The following is a 19,395-nucleotide window of genomic DNA, read 5'->3' as shown; positions in this document are numbered from 1 at the left end:
TTTTAATTTTACATTAAACATTGATAATTATAAATAGTTTGTATTTGTGTATAATAAATAAAGATTGGTACATTTATTTCTATTGCAGTCAAAATCTCATATAATTAATGTATTCGTGTGGTACGCATTTATATTTAATTGTACTACGATTGGTTTGAATATCGCGGGATTTATTTTGAAAATGGTGAAATTAGAAAAAAAGTTAATGAAACACACGATAAAATTCATGATATCGCTTTCTTGGAACTTCTGTAAGTACCCATACATAACATACATATATAACTATTATCAAAGAACATAATATTAAAAAAAAAGGTTTTAATTATTTCAATAAGAATTTCCTCTTATACAACGGCTCCTTTTTGACGAATATTATGCGATGTGTGTCTGTAAATAGTATGAACGGTAATCAACCTCACCATTGAACTCATAGCACAAACTCGTTGTAGAATAATTTAAACTTATTTCAATTATTAGAAACAAACGCCTAGAATACGACAAATATATATAGGGTCTGTACAAATGTTTTTAATAAACGTGGATCGAACCCGCAACTATCAATACAAAAGCTGGTGCTGTTACCTCTACACCAAAATGTCGTCAAATAATTATTAACATTATTGTTTTTTTTTTTTTTAATTTCTTGGATATATTAGCGTTACTTAGTAAGTTATTCCGTATTTGAAATTTAAAAATCCGAGTTTTGGAATGGTGTGAGCGAAAAGGCGTATAAATGTCAACGTGCAAGAAACTGAGTAGAGAATATTTTATTCTGTTCACTTGTGTGTTATCCGCTAATCTTCAGGATTAAGCTACGATCCTTCTCCTACATAGAGAAAGAGGCCTATGCCCAGTATTTAGATACTATAGTCTGAATCGTGTGTTTTTGATAAAGTTAAATATATTATAAGAACTAGCTGCCGGGACAGACTTCGTTCTGTCAAAAGTTAATAGTAAACATTTTTTGTTTTTAGTATAAAAACCTTCCGTGGGCCTGAAGGAACATAAAAAAAAAATTAGCAGAATTGGTCGAGCCATTCTCGAGTTATGCGCTTAGCAACTATTATTTTTATTTATATAGATACAAATAAAATAATTACAATAATTACGTAAATTATTTTTTTTTAACTACGACGCGTTGGCGTAGCGGCCACAGCACTGTATGTTACACTAGCAGTCGCGGGTTCGATCACCGCATATGACAAACATTTGTTTTGGCCATATTGATGTTTGTCGTGATCTTGGCTTTTGTACTTGTGTATTGTGTGTTTCCGAACACCCGTTACAGCAGAATATTCTACTGTGGTCCGTGGAGTGTGAAGCTTTTATTTAATTTATTTTATATTAGTTTAATTAATAGTTTTAGCGATTAAATCATATTTTTCATATAAGGTTATCTATATTTATTTTCAGTATTTTTCTACTTACTGGTTATTGTGAACAGTTACAGAGTAATGACGCTATGGTCGTGAAATATAACCTTTTAAATTCTATATCGTGTTCTCATTTCTATCTATAAGTTTAATATTAATATCTTGTTAATGTATTATTTATAAAAAATGTATGTGTATTATTTTCATTAATTTAGACTTTGTGCATTTTTTTACAAAATACGAGTAAAAAAACTGAGATTTTAATATTAATTCACTCTGGTTTTTAAGGGTTGCTGTTGTTTTTTAAAGAAATCGCTTCATTAGACAAAATACAGTTAACTTTTTTGTTAAATTCCAAGCGGACGAAGTCGCGGGCACAGCTAGTTGGTACTATACATACATAAATAGATAGATAGATATAGATACATAAAATAGATATAGATACATAAAATAGATATAGATACATGAAATTAGATCAAAGTTAAAAAGTATTAAGTTTCGCTTATTAATTTTAATACCTGTTTACATTAGTGTATTTGAAATATATTGGTTGTTAAATGAAGAATGTTATAATGTTTTAATAATAAGTATTTCAATATCTATATTAAACACATTTATATGAAATACTTTTTTTTACGTAATCATTTTCATATTTTGTGTTATCTTCAAGTAAAAATATATATTCTCAGCCTTAAATACCGTTTAATAGCAATAAATATCACTCTGGAATAAAAGTTTTTGAAAGGTTGTTTTAAAGATCGAACATATCACAATGAAGCGAATCAAAAGCGATGCAGAAATATATACTAGTGTCACCATTGCTAGCACGAGTGGCACGCGTGTCAGCACAAATAGACTATTGTAAAATTTGTATTAACATCATCAATCACAATCATCAATCTTATCAATCAATCAATACATCTAAATCTATACAAATAAATAAATTTGCCGTGCTTTTTGTAATATTAAAAAACTAATACTTTTTACTAAATTGATACGTATGTATGCATACACGGTACATATACCAAATTACATTTTTTATAATTTTTGTCTGTCTGTCTGTCTGTTTGTTTTTTCCGGCTAATATCAGAAACAGCTGGACCGATTTTGACGGGACTTTCACTGGCAGATAGCTGATGTAATAAGGAGTAACATAACTTTTGTTTTAATTTTTTTTTATAGAACTGCGAACTAAAAAAAACAATGTTGTTAAATTCAACACGGACGAAGTCGTGGGCACAGCTACATATAATACAAATATTATTGGGACCTTTATCAATACAAATAGGACCCAAAACAATGATTTTCAGAATGTTTGTGCGTTTGTGCACGCTAATCTCAGAAACGGCTTATCCGATTTAGATTTGGTTTATTTTGATATATTTTGGCAAGCTTAGCTTAACATTTAGTGTTTATTTCATGTCAATCGGTTCATAAATAAAATAGTTATGCCAATTTGAAAAATCACGTTGAACATGTAAATAAAAAATACGCGGACGAAGTCGCAGGCACGGCTAGTAATATAATATAAACGAACAAACATAATATAAAAGTCCGCTCCCTAAGAAACAATAAAACAAAATGTTGAGTGAAATCGTGTGAAATGGTAACATTGAGCAGACTTTAAAAGTTTTTTTTTTATTCGAAGACATTTATAATTTTAACGTAAAAATAACAACGAACGAAATGTATTAATCAGTAAATAATAGAAAAAGAACGAATATTTCTTAGCGTAGATCCTTGAAAAAACATCAAACGCATTGGTTAATCTATACTAATATTATAAAGCTGAAGAGTTTGTTTGTTTGTCTGAAAGCGCTTATCTCAGTAACAAAAAAAGATTTGAAAAATTCTTTCAGTGTTAGATAGCCCATTTATCGAGGAAGGCTATATGCTATATATCATCACGGTAAGATCAATAGGAGCGGAGCACTAATGAAGAATGTTTCAAAATCGGGTTTTTTTTAAAAGTAACTTTTCAATGCGGACGAAGTCGCGGGCAGTAGCTAGTAGTAAATAATAGTACGTTTCACGAAAATGAAAGTAAGCAGGTAAACCGACACACGCAACCACACACACACATACACACACACACACACACACACACACACAGCCACACAACGCAAAGTAAAGTGAAATATTCTGATACTATCGCCTCGCTTGCATCTATAGGTGTGATCAGTTCCCAACTCCAAGTAATTAATAAAGTTAATTACACAAACCACAGACGTAAGAAACTCATGAAGTCGAGTTTATCTTCGGAGTTGGGACTTAATGATCTTTGATGATAAAACTCTTACAAGCGAATCAATGTTATTACAGGCGCAATGGATTTATAATAAATTGAGGATTACTGGTGTACTGTTCCTATTTTGAGTTTTAAACATTCTACTGCTGATCAAAAGATTTTTATTCTAATGAGGAGCAAGACTGGAAATTTATTAAATACCGAGTAAACATTTTGAAGATTGACAGATCACATGTAACAGATTTTTTTCTGAAATCATATCTCCTGCAGATAATAATGTAATCACTTTTTTATGTCACTACGGTAACAAATTCGCGTACTTAAAGGGTCCCTCTGGTTGTCAGCGGTTACAGTAGACAAATAATGGTCAACAGAAATATACACAAAGGTATATGTTTGTCTTTACTAATAATATAAATCGAATCGTTCGAATTGAAAATTTTCTTTTGTGTGGGGTGTGGGGCCCATTTACCGAGAAGGATAAGCATTGTTTTTTTCATCAACACAGCTAGAAATATACACTAGCCAGAAATATAACTCAATTCAAGTTCAGATAAAAATAGAACATATATAAGGTACCTGCGGCAAATAAGGCCCACCTAACTTTAAAACTAAAAAACTCCAAAAATATTTTAAAATTTTAAAAATAAATGGGTTCAGGAATAAGTTTTTTTATTGAGGATGAGAATAAAAGATAAAGAGTAATATAGAAATCAGCATGGAAAGAAATATAACCATTTTTAAAAACTCTTGCCATGGGCTTTATTAAAATACCACTGTAAATTAAGGCCCAATATTAAAAGTTTCCTTTTTTATAAAATTATCAACAAAACAAAGTATTTGACATTTTCAGCTAATCATTCCAACAATTTTTTTTTAACATTAACTTAAGAGATATTGACAATGGGCTTTTTTAACTCCTAGGGTTACCCCCTAGGAGTTAAAACTCCACCTAACTTAAGCCACTTTTTAAGTTATCACAAAATTTCTTATGACTTAAATAACATATTCTAAATCAAACTTGCAATTAGGAGCTTCGGAACTATATTCATTTAGAAATATTGTACTTTAATGATTAAGAACTTACGAGTAAACAAACAAAAAAAAAAACATTTAAAAAATAAGTACTAATTTCCTTAATGATAACGAAATAATTTCTTATCAATTTTGGTCAATCCTAGGCATTTTTCGTGGTACCATATGTGACATTTAACACACTGTTGCATATTCGACACATGATCTTCTTTGCAAGCGCAGCAAAACCAAGATTCTTCTACGAATTCCAGAAATAATTCGGTTGTCATGACTTTCGGTGACATTTTTATGAAACTGCCAGTTGGTAAATTGTCACTAAATTTAGGCTTCTGCCTCTGCCCTTTAAATATTATCATTGGTGAAATAAGAGTCCCGACAGCATTGACCCACATAGCGATTGAAACATTTTCAGCATGCTCTGGTGCAATTAAATGTACTCGTCGAGCTCCTTTTTGCGCCAAAATAGTCTGTTGATTATGAACAGTCATCCGGCATCCCTTTTCGTCTACGTTGTAAAGTTTTTCCAGGTGTGTTAATATGTACATCCAGTTCGTCATATAATTTTTTAACTTCTTCAAATTGTTGGCTTGCGATTGGTCTGTTCAATTTTTATGCCCTGGATAGATTCATGAACTGTGCCTTTCTTTTTGAAATTTCTGGATGCCGCTTCAAAAACATCTTCAGCCAATCTTTGCCAGCAAGGCCAACGTGTTTGTTGAAGTTATGTTTTAGCTCATATTTGTCGCAAAACATGAATGCTTGTCTACAAATAAGCTTAGGGATTAGTTGCAACAAAACGTTTGCAAATCTTATGATTCTCAATTCTTGAGCTTCATTTATCATTGAAATGCGTCCTAAGCGTCTTATTATATTTCCACTTTTCAAGTGGATCCTCAGCGTACATCTAGGAATATTATATTGGTCTGCAACACCACACTGCGTCAACAGCCCTCGTTCTACAACTGCCATAGCAGAACGCAAATTTTCATGCGTCCACTGAGCCCGTCGTGGAGGCATATCTATTAAATCTGTGAGTAGAAAAAATATGTTGAGTTAGATAAGAAAGATAGGGCAATAAGGCCCATGACCTACTCCAGTGGGCCTTATTAGCCGTTTAGCATTATTTTATAAAACCATCAATTTAGGACAAAAAAGCTCTTACTTTGGATTAAAACCATTAAAATGATATACTCTTATATTTTAAGTTTAATAAAATTATCTTACGTTATTAATTAATAGAAATTCAATCAAAATACTTACATTTATTTGTCACCAATAATTATAAATCCGAGTTCTGTAGCGTAGCCCGTCACAAATCGTTTGCTACTGTCGAGATGCCAGCGCGAATCGGCCGCAAGCTAATGTTGCGGTATACCTATCGGTCTTATGCATGTGTGAGTTAAGTTTGAATCGGAATAGAAGTATTTTAGCGCGAGTTTTCAAATGTGGGCCTTATTACACCTCGGGCCTTATATGCCGCAGTTACCTTAATTAAAAAGGAATACCTAAATTATGGAATTTTGATGATTCTTTTCTTTTGACATTCTTAGGACAAAGAATATAAAAGATATATATTTTTGTATATATTCAAAAAATAAGGCATCACAAAGTACCCCGGTCAACTAGTAAATAATAAAAATGAATTCTAAATAATATATCGCCCGAGAGTATAAATGTACACCTGATGCGAATTGTAAGGAATCGATAATGCCTTTTAGAAGTTCTATTTCAATACGCAAATAACAGCTTGCCATTTTGTGGCATATTTTCACCTTTTTATATTTGGTAACGAAAACTACTTTGGTCTTCACTTATTTTGATCATTTTTATGTTTTATTTAAACTGGTTATTATGTTGCGTCAGTAAATATACACGTATTTGCGTCTAGCCTTTTATTTTTTGTAAGCGATGAAAATGGAGTTGCTTTTTGTGGTCTGGACGTTCGAGTTTTCCCAAAACACACAAGGCTAGCGGTGTGAGTATTTTTGGAACCCTGACACAGTATTTTATGCTACTGAATCACTTTGACTTTAATTAAACTATATTAATATCATAAAGAGTACATTTAATTGTATGCTTGAAATGATAATAAACTTAAGATAATGTTGATGTTAGGTAGGTAAGGTACTCAACGTGTCATTGATGTTTTTTTTTTAATTGCGGAAAATCTTGGCTCTGTAGGTAAAAAATAAGCTTCATTCATATCTAATAATGTTATTTTTAACACCATTTCAAATGATTATTAGACTTTTTACTAAACAAATTTTTGGCATTGATATGAGTTTAAAGTAAAAAAATTCTTTTGCGTCATCTTTTTTCGATTTTTATTACTATTACCAATTCTCCGTTGTAGATCACATTTACCAATAAAATTAATGATTTTAAATTTATCATAATGAGAAACGAATACAACAATAATACTAACGTGTTTAAAACCTATAACAAAAACCATTATTGCTGACAACATTTAAATCAGCGCCATCTATCGGTAGACAAATGAAAACAAACGTATAAAACCTATTTTCCGTTTCAATTTTCTTGATATTAAAATGAACCTATTTCTTGTTAACCATCACTTTTGATTGTGGAACGCGTTCACAATTTGAATTGTCTCTTGACCCCAGTTGTTAGCGGACGACCTTTGTAACGAGCACTCCTTCAGCTTACTTTTTGGTTTTGACATTGTTGTTATAATACAAAATATTATTTATATTTCGTCTTACGAAAGTATTTATGTTCTTGTTATTTCACTTCAAAGGATATTTTTTTGAACCATGATTAACGTTCAGAAATTTAAATTTTATGATAATGTACGATGCTTGACAATTATCGCAAAATATTGTAACGAAAATTCGAATACATATAGAAGCCCAACGAGAAATGACATAATTTTTTTTTACCGCGGTTTTAGTCATTATCTATCGCTCACCATCCTACGATAGATTAGATGGTTTCTTTTGTAGTATAGAAAAAATCATTTCCTCCTTAAATTCCCCCACCATAGCTCTGATTGGGGACATCAATATTAACATAAAAATCAATAATCTAAGCCGTCGCTCCAATGAATGTCATTTGACGTTGATATCTTCCTTGGGTCTTCTCTCAGCCCATTATCTCCCCACTAGGGCAGACAATTGTCTGGATCACGTATTTTTAAAGTCCAAGCACATAGCTACTGTAGCAGTTATGGTCACCGATATTACTGACCATTATCCGTTAATCCTCTCTTTAAAATCGGAGTGTAGGCCAAGCACTAAGAATGTGTATAAACGGACATTTGTCCTAAATTATAAAGAGATTAAGAAATAGTTGGTCTGTTCTGATTTTTAGGTATATCTACTGCATGATAACAATCCCGAATCGGCTGCTAATGCTGTTGTTGACATAGTTCAAACGATTGTTGATAAAAACAAGCTGGTCAAGAAAATATCCCGCAAAAACAATTATCAAGCCCTGGGAATTCTACGCTGTATATGAATACGAAATCAAATACAGGCTTCAACTTAAAGAATCCCCTAAGAACGCTAGTCTAAAAACTCAATATACTGGATACCGTAATTTTTGTAATTCTCTTTTACATAATTTAAAAGTTTCTTATAAGCAAGAAGAGTTTCATAAGGCTCAATATAGCCCCAAGGCTTTGTGGAACTTCATAAAAACTGTAAGTTATACCAAGCATATAAAAAGACCCTATTTAAACCCCACATACCGTTTCTAGTGATACTAAACACTCTTTGAACGGGGTTAACGAGTACTTTGTGAGTGTAGGTAAAAATCTTGCAGCCAAACTACTTCAGCTACCAAATATTGCCATCACTTCACAGAAATATCTAGCTAAAGCTTTTTCTAAGATCCTGGAACGCTATATAGACATTTCTCTGATAAAGTTCCTGGATAAGCACAAGATCTTGTCAGATATCGGCTTCAGAAAGTGAAAGAAGATGATGTGCAAAATTTACCGAAGCTCTTGTTTCGAACATTGACAGCAAACTAAAATGTTACGGTATCTTCCTAAATGCTGCTAGTGTGCTGTAGCTGTAGCTGTGCTGCAGTGCTGCAGTGCTGCTGTACTGCAATGCTAGCTGTGCTGCAGTGCTACAGTGCCGATTTACTGCTGTGCTGATTTGCTGGCTGTGCTGCTTTGCTGCATGCTGCAAGGCTGCATTGCTGCAGTACTGCAGTCTGCTGTGCTGCAGTGCTGGTATGCATTAGTGCTGAAGTCTGCTGTACTGCAGTGCCGCAAGCTATTGTGCTGCTATGCTGCAGGGTGATTCTGCTGCAGTGCTGCAGGACTGCTATACTGCAGCCTGCTACGCTGCAATGCTGCTGTGCTTCAGGGCTGCTGTGGTGCAGTGCTGCTTCTTCTTCTTCTTCTTCTTCTCCGTCTTCTCCGTCTCCTCCGTCACCTACGTCTCCTCCTTCTCGTTCTCCTTCTCCTCCTTTTTCTGCTTCTCCTTCTTCTCTTTCTCCTTCTTCTCCTTCTTCTTCTCTTGCTTTTTCTTCTCCCCTTCTCCTTCGCCTTCTTCTCCTTCTCCTTCTACTTCTCGTTCTTCTTCTTCCACACTAAACTACAAAATAGACTAGACATTAAATAAAACATTTTAGAAATTCCAAAGGTATAGATACTTAAATTGTTGATGGTTGTTACTAGATGGCAGTCAAAATAAAATTATAGTTTTCGTAAAAAAAACCGTAGATGGCGTTACATGAAACATAAAATAAGAAATTATTATTTTTAAATATTTTCTAGTAGATAGTGCAAAAAATAAAATAACAACTAATTAGTAATGGCCACTAGACGGCCCTGAAAACCGTTAAAGTTGTTATTCATCGTGGGTATGGTGGGACATAACGAATTTAGGGTTAGAAGATTGGCCCTAGCTGTTTATATGTTTCACCTTATCAGGGGCAAGCGAAATAAACCAGAGTTGCTCGGAAGAATATCCTTCAATGTGCCGGACCGCTATTCTGAGGCGCCACTCACTCGCGCCACTCGCCTTTGGAAGCTGTCAGATCAAGTAAACCTATTCTGTTGTACTCTGAATGAATTCACAAGATCTGCTTTATTTATTATATGTTAGTGGTTGTTTCTGTAACAATATTTTAGTATGTACTAACTCATTAAGTAACCATAACCATAAACCTGTAATGGCAGTATGTTCAGGCAAAAAATAAATAAATTTGATCAAGATTTGATGACTAAATTTGGAGTAATCTCTGATAACGCGCATTCACTTTACTATTTTTTCGGTTACTTATGTTGTAAATGTATTAAGTACTTGTCGATGTAATAGAAGTCGGTTTTTTTCCGATTGCGAACAAACATAATTTTACTAGCAGACTTTCAAAAAAGGAGGAGGTTCTCAATATGATTGTATTTTTTATACTTATATGTTACTTCAGAACTTTTGACTGGTTAAACCGATTTCGATTTTTTTTTTAATTGAAAGGTGTCGCGTGTTATGCAGTCTCATTTAAATTTAATTGAGATCTGACAAGTACTTTTGAGTTATATGCAATAATGCGTATTTTGTTGACTATGTTTTCGTCGACCTACGTTATATTAAACCATATAGCTTTCTACTGGGTGTACCGATTTTGATAATTTTTAATTTAATCGAAAGCTCATGTTTATCATGTGGTCACATATAAATTTTATCGAGATCTGATTACTACTTTTAGAGAAATCTTTGATAGCAAGTATTTACTTGGCTATTTTTTCATCTACTTGTACATGTTATATTACTTGTCAATGTAATTGAAGTCAGTTTTTTTTTTTTTCGTTTGCGAGCAAACACAATTATTTATTTGTCTTAACATTGTCTTACACCCTAAACTTCCTCAATACCAAACAACAACTTTCTCCAGCCAGTAAGTACCGTAATCCGACCAGTATTTTAGCATACTTTATGAAATAAACAAACTTTTCAATACGAAATAAGTAGAGACTTAAAAGTGAAAAATTTTTGATCCTTCCATATAGAAGTTCAATCTGAATTTTTTTCCAACTCTCGTAATCCGATTTTCAATATATGAATTACGATGTTATTAACATATACATATAACTGTCATACGTTGCCATGAAAACGCCCGCAACGAACTCGATCTGCTATACTCATGTTAAGTTGAATACATTAGATATATTAATACGCTAAAGTTAAGATGTTTGCCTCTCTTTTTAGAAAAAAAAACCTCACAATCACTCCACACAAATTGTATGTCATTTTATAGATAATTGCTTGTTCTACCGGCATCCACAACTTAAAAAAATATTATTGCTTTATTTTTTGTAAATTAATTAATTATTAAAATTATATAATATATACGACGACTTTAATTTTGAAACAATCTCAACATGATTGACGGTCGGGAAATATTTTGTTCAATTTCAAATTAACTCACGTATAAATACTTTTTTGTAATTTTGTAGAGTGATAATTATTATACTTATTCAGTGCGAATTATTCGCACGGGTATAGCTAGTTAGATATTATAGCAAATAAATATTTTACACCTACGACCCTTACTATGGTCAGCAACTTAATGTCTGTGATTAAAGTTATAGCCGACTGGTATATTTTTTTTATTATTTATAATAAATTAACGTATAAAAACCACATTGTGTTGCATACTATGAGATCACTGACATATAACTTTTTAACCGACTTTCAAAAAAGGAGGAGGTTCTCAATTCGACTGTATTTTTTTAAATGTATGGTTACATCAGAACTTTTGACCAGGTGGACCGATTTCGACAAAAAAAATTTTAATTGAAAGGTGGTGTGTGTTAATTGGTCCCATTTAAATTTATTTAAGATCTAACAACTACTTTTCGAGTTATATCTAATAATGCGTTTTTACTTGACGCTTTTTTCGTCGACCTACGTTGTATTACTTGTCGATGTAATTGAAGTCGTTTTTTTTTTCGTTTGTGAGCAAACACAATTATTGTAATAATTCTTTCAAGTATATAATTTATTCGAATTAAGTAAAAAATATTTCTTTTAAACGTACCTAAATTAAAACGAGGCAAATCTTCATCTACCATCAATAATTGTGTTTGCTCGCAAACGAAAAAAAAAAAACCGACTTCAATTACATCGACAAGTAATACAACGTAGATCGACGAAAAAATAGTCAAGTAACTACGCGTTATCAAAGATTACTCAAAAAATAGTTATCAGATCTCGATAAAATTTATATGTGACCATATGATAAACATCAGCTTTCGAATAAATTAAAAATTATCAAAATCGGTAAATCCAGTAAAAAGTTATTAAGGATTTTCGAGACTTTCCCTCGATTTCTCTGGGATCCCATCATCAGATCCTGGTTTCCTTATCACGGTACCAAAATAGGGATATCCCCTTTCCAACAAAAAAAGAATTATCAAAATCGGTACATGCAGTAGAAAGTTATGCTGTATAATACAACGTAGGTCGACGAAAAAAGCGTCAAGTAAAAACGCATTATTAGATATAACTCGAAAAGTAGTTGTTAGATCTCAAATAAATTTAAATGGGACCAATTGGCACACACCATCTTTCGATTAAAACAAAATTTGTCGAAATCGGTCTACCCGGTCAAAAGTTCTGATGTAACATACATAAAAAAAAAAATACAGTCGAATTGAGAACCACCTTCTTTTTTGGAAGTCGGTTAAAAAGTAACAGAGAAAAGAGGCTCAATATCTCAACATTAACGGGATTAAAACCACATACCGCTTTCCACTCATGTCGTTGAACACAAAGTAATGAGACTGAGGTGGAAAGCTATTGCAGTACCTTTGTAAAACATACAAGTTATCTTACTTTACTTAATATACCTTTAAACGTATAGACGTTTACATGCTACAACGTCTTATAGGAATTTAGAATTATTTAATATAAAGCTAATGCAAGTGATTTTATTCACTAATTAATATCAGACCGCAAAGGACGCTAATATCTGCATAATAAAATAATGAATTTAATCTCAAAATTGGGTCTAAGTATAAACGCAAAATTGCAAGCCCCAAAACCAAAATGAGCCTATTAGATTTCATTATTATATCTGTCAGTATAAAAAGTAGGCCGAGATTAATAGCAGCATTTTTCTTCACTTTTCAGCAAGATGCGGTGACACTGAGCGAAACAAATGACGATCTTCAAAGAATTCTAGAGATAATTTTTGAAGTAAAACTTCTTGGCGCACGCTTGATTCGGTGAGTAAGCTGGTGAATTCGTGTGAGAGCGTTGCGAAGTGTGATCTGGCGAGGCGAACGAAGCAAGAGAGATGTGCAAGCACACATTTTTTCTCTCTTTCTCTCATAGCCAGTTACGTCGCGTATATAATAATTATTATTTTTACAGTTACATAATAAAAGTTTACACAGTATCTTAATATCTTAAACATTCAACATAATAATATTATATACGTGGTAGCACTATATTTGTGAAAATATAAATTACAATTTAAGAGAAAAAAAATAAAACTTAATAAAACTAGCGAAACGACGATAACAAGTCCTAAACTAATTTTTAAATTAAATTACAAAGACAACCTAAATTCTTCCAAATTGCATTTTTAAATTTTGAAGCAGGCAACAAAAATATATATTAGTAAAATTATGATTATATGATTTCATCATTCTTTTTAGAGGAACCCGTTCCCTGCATTTGTTCTATCTATTAAGTGTAATGGCGAAAAATTTATGTTTATAAGTGTTTCGGATTTGCAAGGAGCTACTTGGTATACAAATGTAAATTTGATTAACCAATTCATCACAATCAAAATTATTAATTATTATTTAATTATCTGTCATAACAGATCTTGTACAAAAATGACAAATCTTTTATATATCTACGACACAGTGCAGGCCTATTGTGTAGACCTATTTCTTAAGAAGTTTTACTTCTGTCGTGTAGTCTAAAGCACACTCGTTTTTAAGATTTAAATTAATTCTTCAATCATGAGCTAGTTCTTTTTTTTTCGATTTGGTACAAACTAATTACAAAGCTGTATCAGTAGCAATTTTGTTAGAGGAAATTTTATGCGGAATTGTATATTATTTTTTTGCTCGTTTTAGTCGGAAGATGTTTCAGTAATCAAATATATACTAATTTACTATAAAAGGATAATAAGAGGACAAATTGATAAAAAAATCCATTTTAAAAGTCGGTTAAAATATATGAAAATGCAATAACGCTTGCAGCGCCGGTACGTATCCATCGCAATAATTTTGTTATAAGCTTGCATATTGTATTTACCTCTAGTAACCGTGTTTCATTAGATTTTCTACTAAGTAAGTTATATAACGCTATTCTATTGAAATTTTTTAATGCTTTTTACAAGTAAATAAAAATATTTAATAATTGTGTTTGCTCGCAAACGAAAAAAAAACCGACTTCAATTACATCGACGAGTAATACAACGTAGATCGACGAAAAAATAGTCAAGTAACAACGCATTATCAAAGATTACTGAAAAAGTATTTATAAGATCTCGATGAAATTTAAATGTGACCACATGATAAACACCGGTTTTCGATTAAATTAAAAATCATTAAAATCGGTACACCTAATAAAAAGTTATTGAGGATTTTCAAGAAGTTCCCTCGATTTCTCTGGGATCCCATCATCAGATCCTGGTTTCCTTATCACGGTACCAAACTAGGAATATCCCCTTTCTAACAAAAAAAGAATTATCAAAATCGGTACATTCTGTAGAAAGTTATGCGGTATAGTACAACGTAAGTCGACGAAAAAAGCATCAAGTAAAAACGCATTATTAGATATAACTCGAAAAGTAGTTGTTAGATCTCAAATAAATTTAAATGGGACCAATTGGCACACACCACCTTTCGATTAAAACAAAATTTGTCGAAATCGCTTCACCCAGTCAAAAGTTCTGATGTAACATACATAAAAAAAAAAAAAATACAGTCGAATTGAGAACCTCCTCCTTTTTTGGAAGTCGGTTAAAAAAATTTGTAACTGCTTCAAGGTATATTACGTATTGGAAAAAACGAGTGTGCTTTAGACCACATGATTGAAGTAAAACTTCTTAAACTCCTACAGTAAGATACGAAATGTAACTTATATCTCCCGGTCAACTTCCGTTCGCCTCACCCGATCACACTTTTCGTAGCGTTCTCGTTGCGCATTCACCAGCTTATTCCCCAAATCAAGCGTGCGTAAAGTTTAACTTCAAAAATATGTTAAAATAAAAATATAATTACAAGCTCAAGATTTAACGCGAATTAGCATACGGCTTGTTGAAAAAACAATTTCAAACTGTCGAGTCATTCTTCACAATCCGAATCCAAAGGCATATGAATAATGTCAACGAGTAAATTCATAGAAAACATCTAGTATCCCGTAATAAAATAAACATTATGAGTTTATATTGCTTATTCGCTGAAGTAGACCTTTTTATTAAATTTAATTTCCTAGCGTAGTATTAAATTTCGAAATATAATAACGAAATCATATCAATCAGTGTGAAAATTTTAACGAAATTTTGTTATCTGTAATAAGATATGAAAAATTCAAAGGATTCAATCGCTTGAGGTTGTTTAAAAATAAATCCTAAAAAGGATCTCTCGGATTGTCACGAGAAGCTATTCGCATATGTAATAGGTAACTAATAAGGTTCTAGAAATGATTTTGAAGTCTTATATCTATACTAGAAATAAATAAAATTGGAAAGTCTGTTTGTAATATTAAGTTGACACGTCAACAATTTTAATTTATTTTCCACAAAAATACACGTGATTTTGGGTATGGGAGATAGTCCAAAAACTCACCACATCATATTACCAAGACTGTTATTTGAAGGATAAAAAGTTTCTAAAAACATCACGTAATAAGGGACGATCAACGACTCGAACAATTATTCCGAACACAAACAAAAGTTATTTTAATTGTAGATTTTTAATCAAAAGTGATAATATTATCTATTTTAGGACTTTTAACTCTTTGTCTTTAGCAAATTATTATTTAAAAATTTAATTTAATACACTACATTCTCTCTTACTCTCTTCCCGTGGGTGCCGTAAGAGGCGACTAAGAGATAACACAGTTCTACTACTACCTTGGAACTTAAAAAGCCGACTGGTGGCGGGATCCAACTGCTGGCTTTGAAATACACAGGCCGAAGACGGACAGCAGCGTCTTCGGTGCGACAAAGCCAGCCCTGCGGTCACCAACCCGTCTGTCCAGCGTGGTGACTATGGGCAAAACACATGAATTCACGCCATTTTTGGCGCGAACTTGTAGAAGCCTATGACCAGCAGTGGACTGTATTAGGCTGAAGTGAAGTGACACTACATTAAAACCTAGATGGAAAGTAATTACCTACTTATTAATAAATGTGTAGTTGTATGTACTTTGTAAAAGTCATCTTGTATCAAACGATTTAAAAATATCTTATTATCTCTTACAATTAATTTTTTTTATCCAATAATCCAATCTTCAATATTATTTGACTTTTAATATGATATAAAAATACTAATCTTTTTATTTTTAACGCGATTTAAAATTCACGTTTTAAAATATTTTACGAATGTCTTTTAATATATGTATATTGAATATCAAAGTGGTGAGTCTGATGAACTTCAGAACTGTCTGGAGGGCATTAAAACTAAAAAAGTTTTAAAGTGCCACAGAGGGACGGAATATGATATAGAGATAATTTGATAATTGTAACTGTTAATGGTCTCGAAAAAGAACTTTGGTCTATAAAGTAAATATTATTAGTATTAAATGGAATTATTATTTTTAACTAGTGTAAAAATATCAGAGATGTCTTTGCCAATGTCCCGTAGAATGGAGAAAACACGAAGGAGACTGAGATTGACCGGAATAGAATATTGATAACCCTAAGAAAGAGTAGGTATATGTATATTTCGCGTTTATTTACCTGACAGAGACAGCAATAGACACTATTAGAATCATCAGATAATTTGATTTGCTTGAGTCCCCTCTTTTTACCGGGCAACGCGCGGGTTTTACTTGTTGTGTACTTAAGAATTTGATTTGCTTGGGTCCCCTCTTCTTACCGGGCAACGCGCGGGTTCTACTTGAAAACACATTATTGTTATTTAGCGATTATTCGTAGTAACCACTGTTACATGTTATTTCATCTTCACTACGCTTTTATGTGCGACATCAAGCGGTGCTCAATTTGTTTTGACAGTCTCATCCCAAGAAGTAATACAATTGATAATAACAGAAAGCCATAGAGACAAATAAACTTTTCTAGCAATAACTTGGTTAGCAACACTTCTTAATATTTTAAATATACATTAATTTGCGAATCCTACTTGTTGAAGACCAAGCCTTGAAGTTCAAATTTTTATCTACCATAATACCCAAGTACTGTACCCCTTACACAGTCAACCGACTCTATTTTAGGGCAATCACTAGATGGTTTTGACCCACTGCAGCTACGTGAGATTTAAGTAATAAAGTTGAGTTTGGTTGCGATGCCTTAGAGATGAAATAACCTACAAAATTAGTTCTCGTGGTATTTAGAGTAAGCGGCAACGAAGCCTATTCAAGGCTAAATTCAATCCAAGTTGTGCTTCGTCAGCAAAAGAGACAGTCCTGCCGAAGATCCCGATGCTACACAGATCGTTAATTAAAATTAAAAATAGAGTATTACCCAACTTGGTTCCCTGAGGAATGCCATTGTACACAGAAAGCTCATCACTACCATAATCAATCCTATCTGAGAGTGACCCGTCAGATAACTCTGGTATAATTGTATTTTTTTTAAAATTTATTTATCTAATAAACAATAATGTACTTATTTATTATAAATAGCATTAAAAAAACACGCAGGTTTATGACAATGCTATTCAGTAAAAACCAGTGAAACAAAAAATATAAAATAATCACATACTTACCTACCCTCCTATTAGAAAGAAGCTGGGAATGAAAACTCAAATAAAAATATGCCCACAATCAAATATATCAAGTCACAATAGTGTTAAGAAAGTAATTTTTAAGTTTATTTTTTTAATTAATTGGTGTAATACTATGTACAATTTTATTTTTGTGTTACCCACACAGGAATTCTAAACATTTTTTTTTTAATATCATATCAAAAATTGACCGCTCCAGCGGGGATCGAACCCGCGTCTCCGACTGACCGTGTCGGCGCTCTAGCCAATTAAGCTATGAAACGATGTAGCCACTGGATCGAAATTTCTGATATGATGATTTTTATTTTCGGTTTAAGCGAACTTTTCGCTTAACACAAAAATAAAATCGTACATATTAAAAATAGCATGGTGTCGTCTCCTGTCAAAGGTTTTCATTGTAATATGAAACTTTGAATAGTTACGGGTCTCTGTAAAGAACTCACTATAGACGGCGCCACGGTATGATATTCAAAAATGTTTGGTGTAATACTTTCAATCAAGTTGAATGGTAATTGTAGTCCACTGGCATAGTAGGTATCAAACAATAGGTACTCGTATATCCATGCGAATTGCCATAGTTTCTTGCTAAGTAGAAAAGTTTTCTTTATAATTTTACTCGGTATTCTAAATCCATAAGTAAAATATGCAACTTTTTGATAAATAAAATTAATTGGTAAATGGTTTGTTTTATTTTGTGTATATACTTTGTTGTTAACACTTATCACTTCTGGTTAAATACTTCATAATTTATCTTGTATGCCTATGTTGTAGGAATGCACATTTTTCTTTCACGTGAAATTTTTTATCTGTATTTGTGAGAATTTAAAATGTTTTAACGACACTTTCTTTACCAGCTTCTAGCCAATTCTTCTTAACCAAATCTACATTTCAAATCGGTGGTAGCTGAATTATAGTAAGTAAAATTAATTTAAAAAAAAAAGATTGAAAGACTTAGTGAAATACTCGACTCGAACAATTCAAAATTTATATTTGATGGTATAATTTTAAATACAAAGTCCTTATTATAATAATACCTCATTGTTTTGCAAGGAACCAGTTCATAGTAGTCCTTTGCTACGCGAATTGGGATAATTTGAACGAAACTTTATGTCACCTACTAAGAACCGCTGGAGTATATTTCGACAAAATATTGTTTGTTAATTATATTTCATTTGAGTGCTTTATCAAGCATGTAGTTAGGAAATTATCTATTAAATCCTTATGACATTTGTCGTAGTTAAAAAAAAAAAATATTCGGAATTTAACTCACTTAGAACATTTTATCAAAAATTTAATCCTACTAATATTATGAATGCAAATTTTTTGGATGTATGTACGTATATGTTTGTGACTCTTTCACGCAAAAAACCGGCCGATTTGATTAAACTTGGCACTTAGATAGTTGCGGTTCTAGACCATTTCCTTTCCTTCCTGAAAATCTCACGGGATCGGAATTCACGCGAGTGAAATCAAGTGTCGTAGCTAATATTATACAACTAGCTGACCCGGCGTACTTCGTATCGCCTAACAGTCGATTCTTTAATTTTATTATTTTTTTTCTTTTTAGAATTTTTCTCTCCGTAAGAACCATCCTTGTACTTCAAGGAATATTTTAAAAAAAGAATTAGCAAAATCGGTCCAACCGTTCTCGAGTTTTGCGCTTAGCAACACATTCAGCGACTCATTTTTATATTATAGATTACATAGTAATACCACTACATTGTAAAAATTATCTTAGTCAACAGTGGAAAAGGAAAAATAATGTACTGTACAGGATCCAAGCGAGGCATCAAATTAAACCACATATACGAGTAAATATAAAACCCGATAAG

This window comes from Melitaea cinxia, chromosome 23, assembly GCF_905220565.1.
Source record: "Melitaea cinxia chromosome 23, ilMelCinx1.1, whole genome shotgun sequence".
Classification (NCBI taxonomy): Eukaryota; Metazoa; Arthropoda; class Insecta; order Lepidoptera; family Nymphalidae; genus Melitaea; species Melitaea cinxia.
The sequence above is the reverse complement of the archived record's forward strand: the minus strand, read 5'-3'. Positions refer to the sequence as shown.